Source organism: Suricata suricatta, chromosome 3 (assembly GCF_006229205.1).
Source record: "Suricata suricatta isolate VVHF042 chromosome 3, meerkat_22Aug2017_6uvM2_HiC, whole genome shotgun sequence".
NCBI lineage: Eukaryota > Metazoa > Chordata > Mammalia > Carnivora > Herpestidae > Suricata > Suricata suricatta.
In genome coordinates, this window is record NC_043702.1 from 161,006,702 (window position 1) to 161,024,128 (window position 17,427).

At 39.4% G+C, this 17,427-nt stretch overlaps 1 protein-coding gene across 2 annotated transcripts in view; it reads right to left on the reverse strand.

Annotated features, from left to right (window-relative positions):
• ESRRG (estrogen related receptor gamma) overlaps window positions 1–17,427 on the reverse strand; it is a 577,991-nt gene that overhangs the window by 194,274 nt on the left and 366,290 nt on the right. The gene's annotated exons all lie outside the window — the stretch shown is intronic.

Sequence of the window (17,427 nt, forward strand, 5' to 3'; positions counted from 1 at the left end):
AGATTTGATTTAAAACATAACGAAGAAACAAAACAAAACAAAAATTCCTGCAGGGCAGAGTAGTAAATGATTATAACATTTTTAATTACAAGACCTGACTTTGAGTTCACCAACACTGTCCTCTACTCACACGGGCTGCGACATGTTATCTATAAACCTCAATCGCTGAATCCATTAACAGGAAGTAGATCTCCCCATGAATGTACGAAAGATCAAATGAAAATTATTTTCATAGGCAGCATTGGATGTAGAAGGATATCAGTAAGCAAAAAAGAGAAGCACTGTAGGGTAAAGAAGGATGACCCAGAAATGGGAAAGCGCAGAGTAGGCTCAGAGAATGATGGAGGCCACAGTTCTGAGGAGTGACGATAGGGGTTCCGGAATCAGCTGGGGGTTCAGAAAGTAGGTAAGAACCAGATTGTGCAAGGTTCAAAATACTCCACTGTGCAGAGGAGATGACATTTTGTAGGTGCTAGAAAGATGCTTAAGAATTCTAAGGAGGGGCGCCTGATGGCTCAGTCGGTTAAGCGTTGGCTTCGGCTCAGGTCATGATCTCATGGTTTGTGGGTTCGAGCCCCGTGTGGGGCTCTGTGCTGAAGCTCAGAGCCTGGAGCCTGCTTCAGATTCTGTATCTCCCTCTCTCTCTGACCTCCCCTGCTCATGCTGTCTCTCTCTGTCTCTCAAAAATAAAATAAAATAAATATTTAAAAAAAGAATTCTAAGGAGGAAACAATTTGCCTTTTTATTAAACACAGTTGTGGCTGCACACTGTCCCTGTATTCATTCATTTATCCCTGTTACATTTTAGGCGTATAACCTGATAAAACAAATAGACCAGATCTCTGAACTCACAGTGTTTAAAGCCCAATTAGGAAGCTATTATATCCGTCCAGATAAATGATGAGGAAATCCTGAATGAAGATGGTGGCAAAGAGAATGAAAACAAGGAGAAAATGTTATAAGCATCATGAAAAGAGGTTTTTGGACCTTTAGTGATCCACAAGCAATACATAGGAATCAATCAAGCCAAAATGTCTTCGACAAACTAGAATGTTTTTATAAGGTATAATGTAAAAGCAAATGACAACCATGTGATGAAACAGCTCTTAATCTTGACTGTGGTGATGGTAACAGGAATCTACATATACAATAAAATTACACAGAACTACTACTACTACACACAGACATACACATACACACACACACACACACACACACACACACACACACACACACAGGAATGCATGTGAAACTGCTAAAATTTGAGTAAGGTCTGTGGACCATATCAGTGTCAGTCTCCTGGTTGTGACGCTGCACTATAATTGTGCAAGATGTCACCACGGACCAAAGCTGGGGGAAGGGTGTGGAGATTTCATACAACTATGTGTGTCCACAGTAATCTCAAAAGATTGTTTTTAATTACCATTCTCTTTGAAGGCATGGGTTATAATCATCTATTTCTTGGACTTTGTACCTTGAACACTTTGAATTAGGCTGAACTCATATAAGCTACCTAAAAAGTTTGTCACTTAATAGATTTTTGTTGAAGGCATCGTTTTTTACTAATGTTGCTATAAACTTGATTACATGGGTTTCAATGTCTGGCTCATATGTCTTTATGACATTACTTAAATAACAAAATATGGGGCTCCTGGGTGGTTCAGTCAGTTGAGCATCTAACTCTTGATTTCAGCTCAGGTCATGATTTCAAGGGTCATGAAACTGAGCCCAGTGTTAGGCTCCATGCTGAGAGTGAAGCATGCTTAAGGTTCTCTCTCTCTCTCTCTCTCTCTCTCTCTCTCTCTCTCTCTCTCTCTCTCTCTCTCCCTCTGCCCTTTTCCCCCTTCTTGCATTCTCTCTCTCTCTCTCTCTCAAATTATAAATAAATAAGCCAACCAACAAATAAATAAAGGGGTGCCTGGGTGGCTCAGCAGATTGGACATTCAACTTCAGCTCAGGTGGTAATCTCACAGACATCAGACTGATGGTTGTCAGTGCAGAGCCCATTTCAGATCCTCTGTCCCCTTCTTTTTTTTGTCTCTCCCCCACTTGTCACACTCTCCCTCAAAAATAAAATAATCAATCAATCTATAATTATAGATACCAGTAATGTCAAGGGCATAAAGATGATGGTACAGATGGTCCTCTATTCTGCTACTTCTCAAAGAGTATAGCGGCTTCTCAAGATAATGCTAATTAATATTGACATGATTTCACATGCACCATAGATACATGGAAACACTTTTTTTTAATTTTCTCTTTAATGATTGCAAAAAAAAAGTTACAGTCACACACTGGCTCTCAAGACAACTTTGTGGAACAAATCTTATCTCCACTTTACAGATGAAGAAACAAGACCATGATAGAGTCAGAACTTAAACTTGAATTTTCTACGTCTAAATTCTGCACTCTGAATTACAAAATGCTACATCACAAAGATTTCATACTTTATAAGAGCCAATGAAATATGTCAACTGTAGCTATGCCTATAAGTACTAACACTTTAATCTCAAGATTTTGTTTTTCAATGCTTTAATTTTCTTAGTCAATTGTATATTCAAATAAGTGCTATGAGGTATCTGTGATGACTATTGGAAGACACAATAACAAAAAGGTATCAAAATAAAACAAACCAAAAAGTAGCTTCATTTTTAAATGACCAAGAACAAAGAATAATAGTATTAAAAAATCAAAAAGACTGAGTAACTGGAGCGTCTGGATGGCTCAGTCGGTTAACTGTGTGACTCTTGATTTTGGTTCAGGGCATAATCCTGAAGTCTGTGAAATCGAGCCCTGTGTCAGGCTCTGTGTTGAAAGTGTAGAGCCTGCTTGGGAGTCACTTTCCCCCCCATCTCTGTGCACCCCCCTGCTTGCTCTCTCTCTCTCAAAATAAATAAACACTTAAAAATTTTTAAATGACTGAACAACTTAGAAAATACTGTATTATTTATATCATAGAAAGGAGAAGGCTAAAGTATAAATATTATTTAATTGCTAAAGGATTACAGCCTTTCAATATAGGAGAAACAGACATTTCACAGCATGGAAAACTGGGGCAAGATATTAGGTAGAACTTCCTGGCCAATTAGTTGTTTTAGTTAATGAACAATATCAATATGTATAATTAATGTATATTATCTCACCATGCCTCAGTTATCTGTTAATTAAAATTGGGGCATTAATTAATGCCTATACTATCTGCTTCCCAGGAATTCTGAGGCTTAAAGGTGAAAACAGGGGCACCTGGGTGGCATAGTCCAACTGGGTACCTGACTTAGGCTCAGGTCATGATCTCACGATTTGTGGGCTTCAGCCCTGTCGGGCTTTATGCTCAGAGCCTAGAACCTGGTTCAAATTCTGTGTCTCCCTCTCTCTCTGCCCCTCGCCCACCTGAGTTCTCTCTTTCTCTCTCAAAATTAAATAAATATTGAAAACTAAAAGAAAAAAAGAGGAAACAGATATGAACCTCTTTGAAAAACTTAACGTGTTATAAATCTAAAGTGTTACTATAAATTTCCAGGACAAATATAATTTTTAATCTCTGTAATAATTAAATCTGGAAGTAAATCTGCACCTAGTCTTGAAATACAAACCGATAGTTAGCCTGGTGTTCTCACAAAAAATTAGTCAACTTTGAGATTTGTTGTGATTTATATTTGTTTAAAGATCGGACAATGCATTTTGACTTTTACTGATTTGTCACCAACCTTAGCTCGCAATACCACACAAAATGATTGCCTTAACTTCTTAGTACCTGAGATTAAGAGGTTGTTTCTAGCAGAGCTTTAGAACAAGTTCACAAGTCTTTCGTGAGTATCTACTACGTGTAAGAAATAGTGCTGGCTGTGATGAATCATGGGATCTTCTACCAAAAGAAAATGTGGCGAGTTTCAGAGAAGGTCAAAATACCCATGCCAAGAATTAAGGTGGTATGGACGTCACACAAGAAGCTGATGAGGTTAGAGCCCTCCATCAGATTCCCTGTGGATAACAATTAACTTAACAGAGTCCGGGGGTGGGGGTGGGAAGTGCAGTTAGCGACAACTTCTGAAACTGCTTAACTATGTTCAACCACCTCAGCCACTAACCACATGGCGAACAAGGCAAGACAGTGTGGATAAACCTACTACCACTTCTGAGGGTGGAAAAAAGGGACTCCTCTGGCTGGAGGCAGAGCCTTCATGCCAGAAGCCTGGAAAACTGGAGTTTCTCCAACAAGGCACAGTATTAGTTACAATGGTTCTGAGCCTCAGCACCTGCTGGGTCACACACACTGTGAGACCTCGGTCCCTGCCTCCTCCACTTGCCCCGCGTGCAAGGCTTTTCTGTGACAGTCAATCTGTCCATTTTCCAGAAGGCAAATAGACATGACGGGAATACTTCTCATCTTTATCTAGAGTCCAGGAGGGAATATTGAGGGAAAACAGAACAAGGGAAAAATTAGTGCACTCTATCTCATTCAACACTGGACCAATGTTACATGGTGGCTAACTAGTTAGATATATAAGATTTGGGGGTCCTCCTGGGGCATAAATGTCTTCATGCAAACATAAATGTTTATTTAATGAAAAATCACAGAACTCACAGTGAGTGATGATCAGCATATAGACAAAGAAGTTCACAGATAAGGAAACTAAGGTCCACGGTGAGAAGTAAACTTGGGGAGCGGGTGGTGGTGGGGGGCAGATCAGAGAAAGGACTGAGAAATGGCGTAAGGAGTTTGCTTTCATTATTTCAAAAACATCACGTGAGAGAGGGAGGGATGCCTCTCTCCCATGCCTCAGAAACCAAAGATGCCGTGAGTCAGGAAATGGGAGCTTCGAAAATATGAAATCTCTTGAGAAATGGTCACTTGTGTCCTAGCCTTCCCCCATACGTACATATTTCTTCCTACTCTCCAAAACTCCGCTGACAGATAAGCAGGCTCAGATAATAATGCTGACTGATGCTGAGAACTTTGTTCATTCATCCATCTTTCCATCCACGAAGCCTCACGAAGCTGAGGGCCGCAAGCTGAGGTCACAGCCGGCACATAAATAAGGTCATCCACTTATTTACCTGCATTGCTGTATCAAATATGCTGTCAAGTCTAAACTAGACGATCGACTAAAATATCTGTCGCAAGAAAACAAATAATGATAGTCAAATGATGGTGTGTGATTGGTTGACTATACCGAGTACAAGGGGTTGTTACCCTCGTAGTTTTATTAAATATGAAAGCAAAAGATTTATGTTATGGGTGATAAGGGCAAGAATGCTGTAAAAGTGAGAAAATATGGCAACAGTATGCTGTACATCACCAATGGGATAATTATTTATCTAAAAAGTTGGCATTCTTAGACTTCTAACATGCAGTGTATGAAATTCATATATTCAAAGGAGACATCATAATAACCTGCTGGCTGGTGGTGATGGATATGTTTTTAATCCAAATGACCACAATCTTCAGTCTGCCTGTCATGGAGGGCTAGGAAAAAATGGAATTTTCCTTTCATAACTCTTGATGTTGAAAGAGGGAAAACCCGGAAACATGATAAGTGGCTCATTCCAATGGACAAATGGACATGGAGCTGTGAGAAAGAGTGTGACTAAAAGTCATTGTTCCCTAACTAATACCATTTTCACTTGTTACACTAAAAAAAATGGAGCAAGGAATGATTTCTGCCTCCTTCATGTCTGGAAAGCACAAGTTCAAACTGCAACAAAAGCTGGGAAATCTTCAACACTGGGTGAATTCATTTACAAATTACCTCTTGCTCGAAAGAGTCAGGCAAAGGCTGGTATAATATTTGTCTATTAACTAAAACTTATAGTACAAACACAGCAAGGAGCGTTGATGCGCTGGTGCTTTATTGACTAGAAAGCCTTGCCTATGGACTTCCTCCTTTGAGGCTTAAAGGAATTCCTATTTCTCATTTACAGTCTATCAGAAAAGGTATATGACCTGTATTTTTTAATTTATATAAATCCACTCAGTCAATCAGCCTGGGCTGAAATTTAATGGATGTATCAGTCATCGTTGGTCCGGGGAGAGAGAATGAGGCACCACCATCCACCACCCATCTCTGCCTCTTCCATTATCCTGCCCCCCTTCCCTACCTCACCGGCACCATGCCGCCCTCCGCTGCAACCTCCACTGCAGTCTTTAGAGGCTGTTGTTTTTAAAGAGTAAAAATAAACTGAGGGGAATACAGAAGACCCTTTGGCTATTTCCGTTTCTAAAAATCTTCATTTTCGTATCTGTGTTATGGCAATTTTATTACATATTCAGCAAATTTACAGTAACAAGATGTTCCCCTGACAAATTAATCACTTTCCAAGCATTTTATCATATAAATAAAATATCACCACTGGAGAGTAAAATCAGCTCAACTGGTTGATTTAACCCTTCCTTCAGGAAATTTGCCTGAAACAGACTAAGGACCACCTCTCTCTCTGTCTCTGTCTCTGTCTCTCTCATACATATACACATGCACACACACTCACTCACTCACACTTAAAAATATGAGTTAGGCACTCATTCTACTGGTAAGAAGGCTTATAGGGACTTCTAACTCCAGACACCAGATTGCTGCATTTACTAGATTAGTATACAAGAGAAGGAGGTCTATGCTTTCTAAAGACAGGAGAAGCTAAGGTGCCTGGCTGGCTCAGTCAGAAGAGCACAGGACTCTTAATCTCGGGAGCTGTGAGTTCAAGCCCCATATTCAGTGTAGGGATTATTTAAATAAATAAAGCTGAAAAAATATATAAGGCTAACTGAAAACAAGAGAACCTTCTCTACTCTGCTAGACTCTATACTTTCTCCTCATAGTTTTATGTCTCTATGTCTCTAATCATAATAATTAAGTATTTATATTTTTATAGTCTTATTCTTACCCCAATGTTCTAGACAGGAAGAAAATTGCAAGTGGCTAGGTTTCTGTCTTTATTTTGCTTTTCTCCTTTGCTAATTTCAGAAAGTGAATCCAGCAATTATAAGTAGTGGGAGACTGATAAGGACTCACACATGCACGAGAAATAGGTTCAATTCAAGCTTCCCTGACTAATCCTTATTATGACTCATTTCAACTTCAGAATTTGTCGGTTGAAGTAAGAAGCTAATTTGGCCTTGAGAAGTGAAATCTGTTTGGTACCTTCCTTCTAGTGCTACTAGCAACCCCATTATTAAGAGCAAGGCAGAAGGGGCTTGAAATATTTATTGAATACCCACTCTCGCCAAGCATTTTTTGCATGCTATTTTATTACATCATTAAAGTTAACATATTTTAAGTAACAGCATAAATTTCTCTGGCTTCCAAACGCATGGTTTGTGCCGTAGTATCCTGCATCCCCAAATAAGGTGCATTATCTTTACAACCTGTACCCAATATGATCCTCACCCCCTCACCCCGAGATTAACAGTAGGACATTCTGCCAAGGTCTTGACGGGAAATGGTAGCAGAAAGGCCCAGAGAGAGATTTCTCCTAAATGCTTCATCCCTGTGTGTGCACAGATGCTGCTCCTTCTGTGTGCACTCATCAACACACCTGTCTCCTTTCTCTCCAAGGGCTCTGTCCCATCAAATACAACCTAGTTTTAATCTGCACATTTTAACAAAAGAAATCTGGCATCATGCTTGGGCCAGTTGTGGCACCCCAAAACAAAAGATGACCAGGTCAAGGTGACTGTGTTCAGTGCTAACGTAAATCCTACTCTGGTATTAACCTTGCTTTGGGGAAACCCCAAATAGTCACCTTACTTCCCCACTTATAAACCCATAAAAATACCCATGATTTATTAGTACATCCCTCTTCTCCTCTATGAATGGGGTAATGAAGTTCTTTATGGAAGGCTATTACAGAGCAACATGGATGCTACTATTTGCTACTTATCCCGTATAATTAATAACACCATAACTGTTATTAGAGTACAGTGTTTAGAGCCGCTAACCTTCCATAAATACAGCTGATTTGACTAAATTGTCAATGGCAGATTTCAAGAAGAACCACTAAAAAGGACAATTACTTTTGAAATATACACTATGCTACACGAAGGCTTTTATTAATGCTTTATTTATTTATTTATTTTCTGGTTCTAATGAAATCATTAGACATATCAGCCAACTACATAATTATAAAGTCAACATTCTTAAAAAGCAAGTAGTAACATTAATTAATTTCCTTCTGGGTACTTCCTTGACAGCTCATGAAATTTCTCTTTTAAAATTCCTCGTAAATATTTGGGCACAAAGCTTTCTCTAAAAGTTGATATTCAGATCTTTCAGTAACACCTTCAATGAAAATACCGAGCAAATAAAAGTAAAATTAACATCCATACTATGGATTTTCTGGTCTTATGAGAGAGGATGAAAGAAGAATCTGTAAAATGCTAAAAAGTGATGTTTATAGCAAGTACAATGTTCCAATACATGTTCATGTACTAAGTTTCCACTGTTATTTATGGAAGTCAACATACTCTAAACTCCTCTTCTCATAATGAATATATATATATATATATATATATATATATATATGTTTTTTAAATCATGATCTTAGGGTAAGGTAAGTTTTTACATGTTCCAGGCAAAGCAGACACAAGCGTATATCTGGCAAAATTATACACACGTGGATTATTCGAAGATAATATAAAGCCAGTCCTTTCCAGTTTCGATGAGAGAGACTATTCCATCTACTCTCAGAATACAAGCGAAAGATAAAACAGTGCTCAGGAGCACTCTTGCCTATAAGTCTTAAACAAAAGCAAAATTTTAAAAACAGGCACTACAAGTTGCAGTGAATAACAGCAATTAAGGCCATACTTTAAAAAAAAATTATGTTCTCGCACAGATATATTTAAATTTTTTTCTAAAACGTTTCATTACTTTGTACATTCATGGAGCTCAAAATATCTGTAAGTGATCCCCGAAGTTACCAATTAAATACTGAGCCAACTCCTGTTCCTGTAGTTGACTACTACCATTACCACATGCGTGTTATTTCTAATTAATTCATGTGTCTGTCAACTTTGTCCTCTGCCTGGCAAGAGTAGGCACTCAATCAGCAACAAACAGTATCCAAGTGACTCTAGGAGGAACAGACTGTTTTTCAGGAAAAGGTAATTGAAGGAGAATAAGTAAAAGTCCTTGTTACTAATTGAGAAATATAATCTTGGGGGGGGTTAATGTTTTTTATTTATTTTTGAGAGATAGAGAGAGACAGCATGAGCAGGGAGGGTCAGAGAGAGAGGGAGGTACAGAATCTGAAGCAGGCTCCAGGCTCTGAGCTAGCTGTCAGCATAGAGCCCAATGTGGGGCTCGAACCCATGAACCATGAGATCATGACCTGAGCTGAAGCTGGACGCTTAACTCCACTGAGCAACCCAGGCGCCCCTGGTGGGGGAGGAGGGGTTTATAAAGGCATGTTTTCAAAGCTGGGGGTGGGGGTCATGTGATTCAATGGAGAAGAGAGAAAGCTGGGAGGTCAAGGGAGGAAATCTCAGGCCAGAGAAGAACTGAACCAGCGGCTGCCTCACATTGCTGAATTTTATTTAATGCCCTTAAATTGTACGGAGTTACTTGGCTTTAGACAGTGCATTTTATTTGGCACCGAAAATGGTTTCAAATGCAGATCAAAAGGAATCTTCTCAAATATTTTTTGCAAAGAGACGTTATAAATACATTTCCTTGAATAAAAAGTACTTTATTTGAACAAATAGGAAGTGGGTTACTGGTTCTATTTTGAATTAACACTCTGATTCATTTTCATGCATATTTTGCTCCAGATAGATGTTGCTTATTTAAGTGAAGGCTAGAGCTTTACTGGCTCAAAAAGGCAGATCCATTAACTTTACTTTGCAGTTGAACTGATTCAAGTGGGACGGACTGAACACACCCTGAAGACTCTAGTCTCTTCTAGAACACAAGACATCATACCCGTTTCCATACAAATAGAACCAGGGGAAATATTCACAAAACATTCTCTTTTTCATGCCCTTTCAAGCTCTTTGGAGGCTTGAAGTTAAGAAATTAACAGGCTAGATATCACAGATCACCTTATCCATCTGTCTGTATTAATCTATCAAGTAAAAAACAAAAAAATGTGAATAAAGAATCCTAAGTTACTTTTTTTTTTAAACTTTTTTTTTTTAATGTTTTATTTATTTTTGATACAGAGAGAGACAGAGAATGAGAGGGGGAGGGGCAGAGAGAGAAGGAGACACAGAACCGGAAGCAGGCTCCAGGCTCTGAGCTGGCTGTCAGCACAGAGCCTGACTCAGGGCTCGAACCGAACGTGAAATCTGACCTGAGCCGAAGCCGGAGGCTTAACCGACTGAGCCACCCAGGCGCCCCAAGAATCCTAAGTTACTTTAAGTGAAGTTCCCATTCCCACGCTAAATTCAAACATCCTCTCAATGAGCCTTAGGAAAGAAAACAAAAAGAGTTTGTTTCAAGTCTGGATATTACCAATTCCATTCAAAGTTCTAAACCTTCATTTACAATTTAGAGTATTTTTTAAAATTTTAGTTCCAGTATAATTAACATACAGCATTATACTACTTTCAGGTGTACGATATAGTGACTCAACAATTCTGTAAGTTACTCAGCGCTTAGTGTACTCCTCCTTTTTTTTTTTTTTAAAGTAATCTCTATGCCCAACGTGGAGTTGGAATTCACAACCCTGAGACCAAGAGTAGCCTGCTCAACCAGCCAGGCACCTCACAACTTAGAATTTTTTTATATAAACTGGATATTCCTAGACTTCAGTGACAAGTACAGCCTTAAAGGTGCATTTTGTTAGATACAAATGTTAAACGTTCCTTATTTCAGTAAAGATTGCACTTCCATATAAATGACTTATTTGACTCCAGTTCAAAATTTAAGTAGTTCATTTTGCATTAATCAGGTGATTCCTCTCCATGTGGTTTATCTAGACACCAAAATACAGATTCATACACATTTTTCTATGATTGAAGTCTTTCATTTTATATTTAGCATATATTCAGGTGCATGTTGAGTTCTTTTGACTGGCCACATATGCAAATCAAAATGAATATAGAGATTCTATTTTTTCTTTCTAGTAGAAAAAGAAAAGAGGACACAAAACATATAAATCACAATTCACTAAAAAGTCAAAAGTGCTGTCCCCACACATACCAAAAACACTCGTCTGTCTCAGAAAGGATACACAGCTGTTTCATAGCTGCTGAATCGATGCCTAAAAATATTATATTTCATCAGTTTCACTTATGCTGAACGTCCCCAAAGGTTCCCTACCTGAAGCTGGCCATATTTTAAGTGCAAAGCAGGCTTCGCGCTATCTAAATCTAGATAAAACTCATTGGTTTGTAATCTGCACGATGATCTATACATCTAAATCTATATGCAAATCAAATGCTTTGGTGCACTGGAGCATCCCACATCACCCAGGGCTAAGGGAGCAAGGGGAGCGGGGCTTTCCAGCCCTTCCCCTGTTACTCTTCTCCTTCCCCTCTATTTATTTATACTAGCTACCTAAATAATTCACACTGCCTGCTTTGCAGCCCGAATGTTCCTCAGAAGAGGCCTACAATGAGCTATTGCAGTCACCAGATGGACTCGGAAAAGCAGCAGGTGGGGCAGATGGCAAGACGCCCTGTCTGATGCTGCTTGCTTCGGCATGGACTGCGTTTTCCTTCCAGGTACATTATCATCATCCGAACGCTGAGCGCGGTGTAGTTTGGGGGTGGGGTGGAAGTGGGGCGCTGGCAAATCCTTCACGTGCAATACTAGAGGAATCATAAATTACCAGCTGCCCTCTTCCTCCCCGCCCCCCACCCCCCGCAACCCCCGATGTTTTACGCTGTTGCTTTGTGAGTGGGTTGTGGTTTTTTTGTTTATTTTTTTAAGACTATGGTGAAGGTCCCGCAATGCATTTTGGCACAATGCATAAGGAAGGACGCATCCATTTCAAAATTTTACCTCGGCTTAATAAAAAAAAAAAAATGAAGAAAAGAGGATTAGAGAGAGTGACAGCAGAAAAGTCAAGAAGACTGTGGGGGAGAAAAGGTATTTGCACAAATATTTTGCAAAACCCACAAATGAAGCAAAAACCTAGGTGAGGTGATGACTCAGCTCACGTCTGCAGTGTCTCACAGAAAGGTAAGCTGCCCTTTGCATATATTGAGGGGAGGAGAGGAAAACCACATTTTTATAGCTTTTTGCCATTATAGAAAATACGAGCTATCCCTACACGGGGACAACGCTCTGTCTTCTATTTCTCGTGCCATTTCCAAAAGTGTGGCATTTCCCTTCCGAGTCTGTAACTTTATAGTTCTAGAACACACACAAAAAAATCGCCTTGCCTGTCACTTGCAGTCAGAAGGCTGCAACATCACGATACCACGATCATGAGGCAGTCACTCAGGAACATGAAGTCTAAATTTTAATTGAGCATAAACACTTGACAAAAATTCTCCGGAGATATTTCTGGCATATTCCGATTGGCAATGGTACCATGAGACCATGATTTTAATCCTTCTATAAACTTCACGGATTGCCAATATAAATCTTAACTTCACTCATCTAATTCTAAACACCTAAAAATGCAAACTACAATAATTTTAATGACCTGAGGCAAACCAATCTGTATCTTCGAATAAATAAATAAATGAATAAAACAGTTTAATAAAAACGCATCCACTGAAGAGATGCTGTCGAGACAGGCAAATTGAAATCCTAGGCTTTGGGGAACTCTGTGGGGCAGGTTTGCAGGAAATCTGCACAGACAGAAGCTGTGAAATCACCTCCAGAGGAAGGGCAGGGTTTTCTTCCACAAACTACCTTAAGAGTCATTTACTTTGATTAGAATGAGTTGACAAAGACAAACCTTTCCTTCAGAGTCAAACCACGTTATCAACCTTCCAGAGTTCAAATAGATCCCCCTGGTTTTCCCTAGGATCTAGGACATATTTTTTTTTCCTTACGTGATCTTTTAAAACATTTATTCTCCTTTCATTTCCAGTCTGAGAAACAAACCATATATAAGTAATTTAGAGCATTTTAAGATGTAAAGGCAACTCTGGTGATCAAATCTTCAAAGGCTTCATAAGGAAGCAGCATCAGAATGGCTTTCTAGCTGAGAGAATACAGGCCAGGCCAGACTTGACTGTTCCAAGACCCCCAGTCACACTCCTGAAATATTCAGGATCTGAATGTACAATTCCTAATTGGGTCCATGGTGCTGGCTTCAGATAAGTCCTAGAAACCCAAAACTAGAAAATTCGGATGGACGCTTCAATGTGCTTAAGTTTTAAAACTCTTGCTTCCTAAATTCCTGAAATCATTTTCTGAAGACTGACTCCAGTGTGAATTGGAGGCGTAGGTATAAAAAGCCACATTTTTAAGTGTTTTTTATGTACTCAAGGTCATTTTATATTTTTTATCATTTATCTCAAGATCTCCGTGCCCAGGACAGTGCCTGTCCACAGTCAAATATTTTTGAATGAATGACTAAGAAAATGTAATTTAATGCACTAAATTGATTACTTTAATGATTTAAAAAATTGCAAAACAATGCATGTAATCTTTTTGACGCAACATGAAAAGTTACTGTAAGCAATCAATTTGACCCCAGAGAGCTGGTTATGAAAAATACACTTCCAAAATCAATGTTAAACAGATCTCTTTTCAACTTGACTTCATTAGCTATCAGTAAACTATTTGCCCACAACCTGATTAATGTACTTAATAATACTAAACAGAAGGGAATGGACATTTCTTAGAAAGAAACCCATTAGAAGGTAAATGGTTATAAGTTAACATTTAAAGATTGTAACTGTGGAATTAAAACAATTTTAGAATTTATATATTTCATAATTATTTGGATATTTTCAGTGTATTCAATGAGTGTGAAGACTGCCACAATTAAACCAGCAGGCAATATTCCTTCTAACATAAAAAGCAGTAAAGTCTCAGTTAAAAAAATGATTTCCCCTTAAAAAATAAAAAAACAGTGAGTTTAGGCAATGGATAAAGGAATAAATAGGTAATTACAATTTAAGGCCTGGATATAAAAGATAATAAAGGTAATGTATGTTATCACATGTAACTGAAAGGAAATGATAATCATAATTGTGATTTTGAACACTTCAAAATTATTCCTTAGTGAAGTACATATGATCCATATGTATCTCAAGCAGATCCATCTTATGAATATCTATAGTTAAACATAGTTTTGCAGAATCAGAAATCAGGGTAATGACATATCATATACATGCAAAAAACCTCCTACATTTGTTTGACATGTATTCAAAGAATAGTTCATGCATGCCTCTCTGTGTGTGTGTGTATGTGTGTGTGTATCTATCTATATAATACATTTTCTCTAACAGGTTGAATTATTTCCCTATTTCAGACCCCCTCCTGGATGTGAGCAACTCTTAAAAGTTCTACAAGTTAGTCTAAACCTAATAAAACACAGATACCAAATTTAAAAACTTTTGAATTTTATCAAAGTGAATAGTTACTATTATTAGCATAATTTAAAAACAGAAATATATTTTTAAATGCCATTCTTCTCTTTCCTAAACAAATACTGATAGAGTGACTCAAGCACCATACATTTGAAGCAATGCTCAATTTCTTAGACAAATGCAGTCTCCTATATTAATTATGATTGTCATGTGTGTTCCGGATGGCTTTCTTCTTCACCCATAGGTATCACTGATTGCAAAAAAGAATTTGGGGGGAAGGTGTAAAGTCTCTCAAGAAATTACTTATTTTACTTCTTTGTGGTTTACCTACCCAGCTGAAAAATATTAACTAAGTCACATAATTAAACACAAGAAAATCTAAGGATAAACCAACCAATATCCTCCAATACTATCTTTTAACGGTTGGCGAAAAAGTACAAGGAATGACCATCACCTTGACTTACTAAGTAAGGACAGTACCTTTGCAATATTTAGCTGTTACTCAAGATTTATCCAGATCACTTTTGTTCTCTTTTGCTTTTCCCCTCTGAAAGTCCAAGAAGAATTTTCCATATAAGATTTGAGTTTATAGTTTAAAGAGAGACAGATAGAGCATGATCCCTTGCAGGCAGGCACCTAAACAAGGCCATTTGCATAGTTCACTGAACACTGTTTAGTAAACACGAGTGCAGGGGCCCACGGTGGTTTCTGTCTTCTCGTCCTGCCGTCCTTTTAAAAGCAAGGCAGGGGTTCTGTTTTTAGTACACACTTTGGTTCAGTGTTAATCCTGTTTTATGTTGTTCACACCTGCTGCTGACTAGCAGCCTGCTGATGGGCTGGGGCTGACGCTGCTCAGAGAAATCCCACTAACTGAGAAGCTGGACAAAAGCTACTTGTACGGAGCGGCAAACAAAGCCCAGTCGGGGGCAAAGCCCACCCCACGAATCTTTCCTCTCATTTGCAAATAAGGCTCCATGTCCCAAGTTTACCACCCAACAGTAAATGCAACTGATTGCTCTTTTTTGAAAGAAAGCCTAACCCCACTGGCTTATTTATAGTCCTCAGACTTGTCTGGCTTCGGATGAAAATGAATGCCAGCACAGTTAAAATGGAAAGGTTGTTCTAATCAGGTGTACATGCCAGCCACTCTTTGTGTCCTGACCTGAAGCAAACCTAAATGTTAATTTAAAATACCCTATGCCTAACTTCTCTCTATGCACAGAATTTTACATCTAAAATGATCAGGGATCCGAAATAGATGTTCTGCCATCAGTGGCCACCGTGTGACCAGGACAGCAACTTGGATGCTAAGCCCACTCTCCTCCAGCCTCCCACCCCGCACTGCGTGTGCCTAATAGCAAACATCAAAAGGAATGACTTCTTTTTTGATCTTAGTACCAGCGATAAATCAAATTCAGTGCCACAGACAGGGGGCAAATGCACTACGGAGGAAAACTCCGAGACTGACAGTGGGACCAGTCGGAGGCATCCGTTCAATCAAGTTCTGGTGAACGATGCCCACCCTCCTCAGCTCTGAAACAAGATGTAAGCTGTCTCCGCTCGCCCCGAGGGAGAAAAACTTACCTGGTCCTGACGTGACCCCAAGTCAAGATGCACTTTGTGCTGACATTTCCCGCGGTGACACTGGACCCCCTCTCTTGCCCACCCTTGGACAGAGCCCATCTCCTTCCTCCCTGGGAGCCAGATTCTGCCCACAGGTGGGCACAGAAAGCACCGGCTGGTCAGCACAGCACAGCTCCAATATGAGCTGTGCCTCTGGGGGGGGGTCAAATGGGGACTCTGGGATCACTCTGTCACATCTCCCGAAGCACCTTTTCTACCTGAAACAGCCAGTAAAGCACCATGGGCTCCCCAGACAGCTCTGGGAGCTCTGTGTCTCCTAACCCACAGTGGTACCTGCGAAGTGCTAATTAGCATATTAAGGTTCTGTTAATGAATGAAAATAAGGATGAAATATTTGACGTGTTGGCACCTTTTCCCCAATTTGCTTCCTACTGACCCTTGGCAATATGCTCTTTTTGGAGGGTCAGCATTGGAATTTCCTCCCTTGTTGGTACCATGCTCGTCCTCAGCAGAGGAAAAAGTCAAATGGATTCTAGGAGGCAGGTTAGGGACAACAGGTGAGACGCCAGATAAAGGCATATTTTTTAGTGTGTATAATACTGAAGACTTGGGAAGTCTCTGATAGTGTTAAAGAAAAAAAATAATTGTTAAAAATGATACTATAATAGACTTGCCATAACTGTAGACAGAATTCCGTGTCTCCCATAACCTGACACAGCCCATCACAAAATAGAAAACATAATAGTTGTCACTTTCAATTTGTCTACATAATATGAGCAGCATAGGAATAAATTCAATTATTACATTGAATCACATGAAAATGCTGATATTTGACCATTTTTTGACCTAAGAAAAAGGCAATTTCTTGTAGTTTCACCTAATAATACAATTAGAACCTCATTGTCTCACTTTCATGCAAAAAAGGCTGAAATTCCGTCAGGGAATTTCAGGATTCCAAACTTGACTTTCCTACTGATTTGCCCTCAGAATGCTACCTCTAGTTTTGGTTTTGTTCTGTTTCACGATGGGACAATTCACCTAAGTATATTTTTAACTTGCACCTGTTATGATTTGGGGTCCTCAGGCCAAAGTGGCCCAAAGTTCACTGGAAACCCAGTTTTGTACCTGCAGGGTTCACATATGCAATGGAGTGTGGACCGTACCACTTTTCTGAGAGGCGATCCCATATAACGGAAGAGCACGTGCTTCGCTCCAAAGGGCCAAGACCGTGCCCCCGTGGAATATGATGGGAAATCTCATCCTTGAGCCTTCACCAGAGGACTTGAACTTCGGATGAGTTGTTTTGTTTTGTTTTGTTTTGTTTTGTTTTCCCCAGCGACTCTGCAAGTTTGCTCAGGGCAGAAAGATTCCAGTGCGCCCGCAGTAGCGTTGGCGACGTGATGAATATCCGC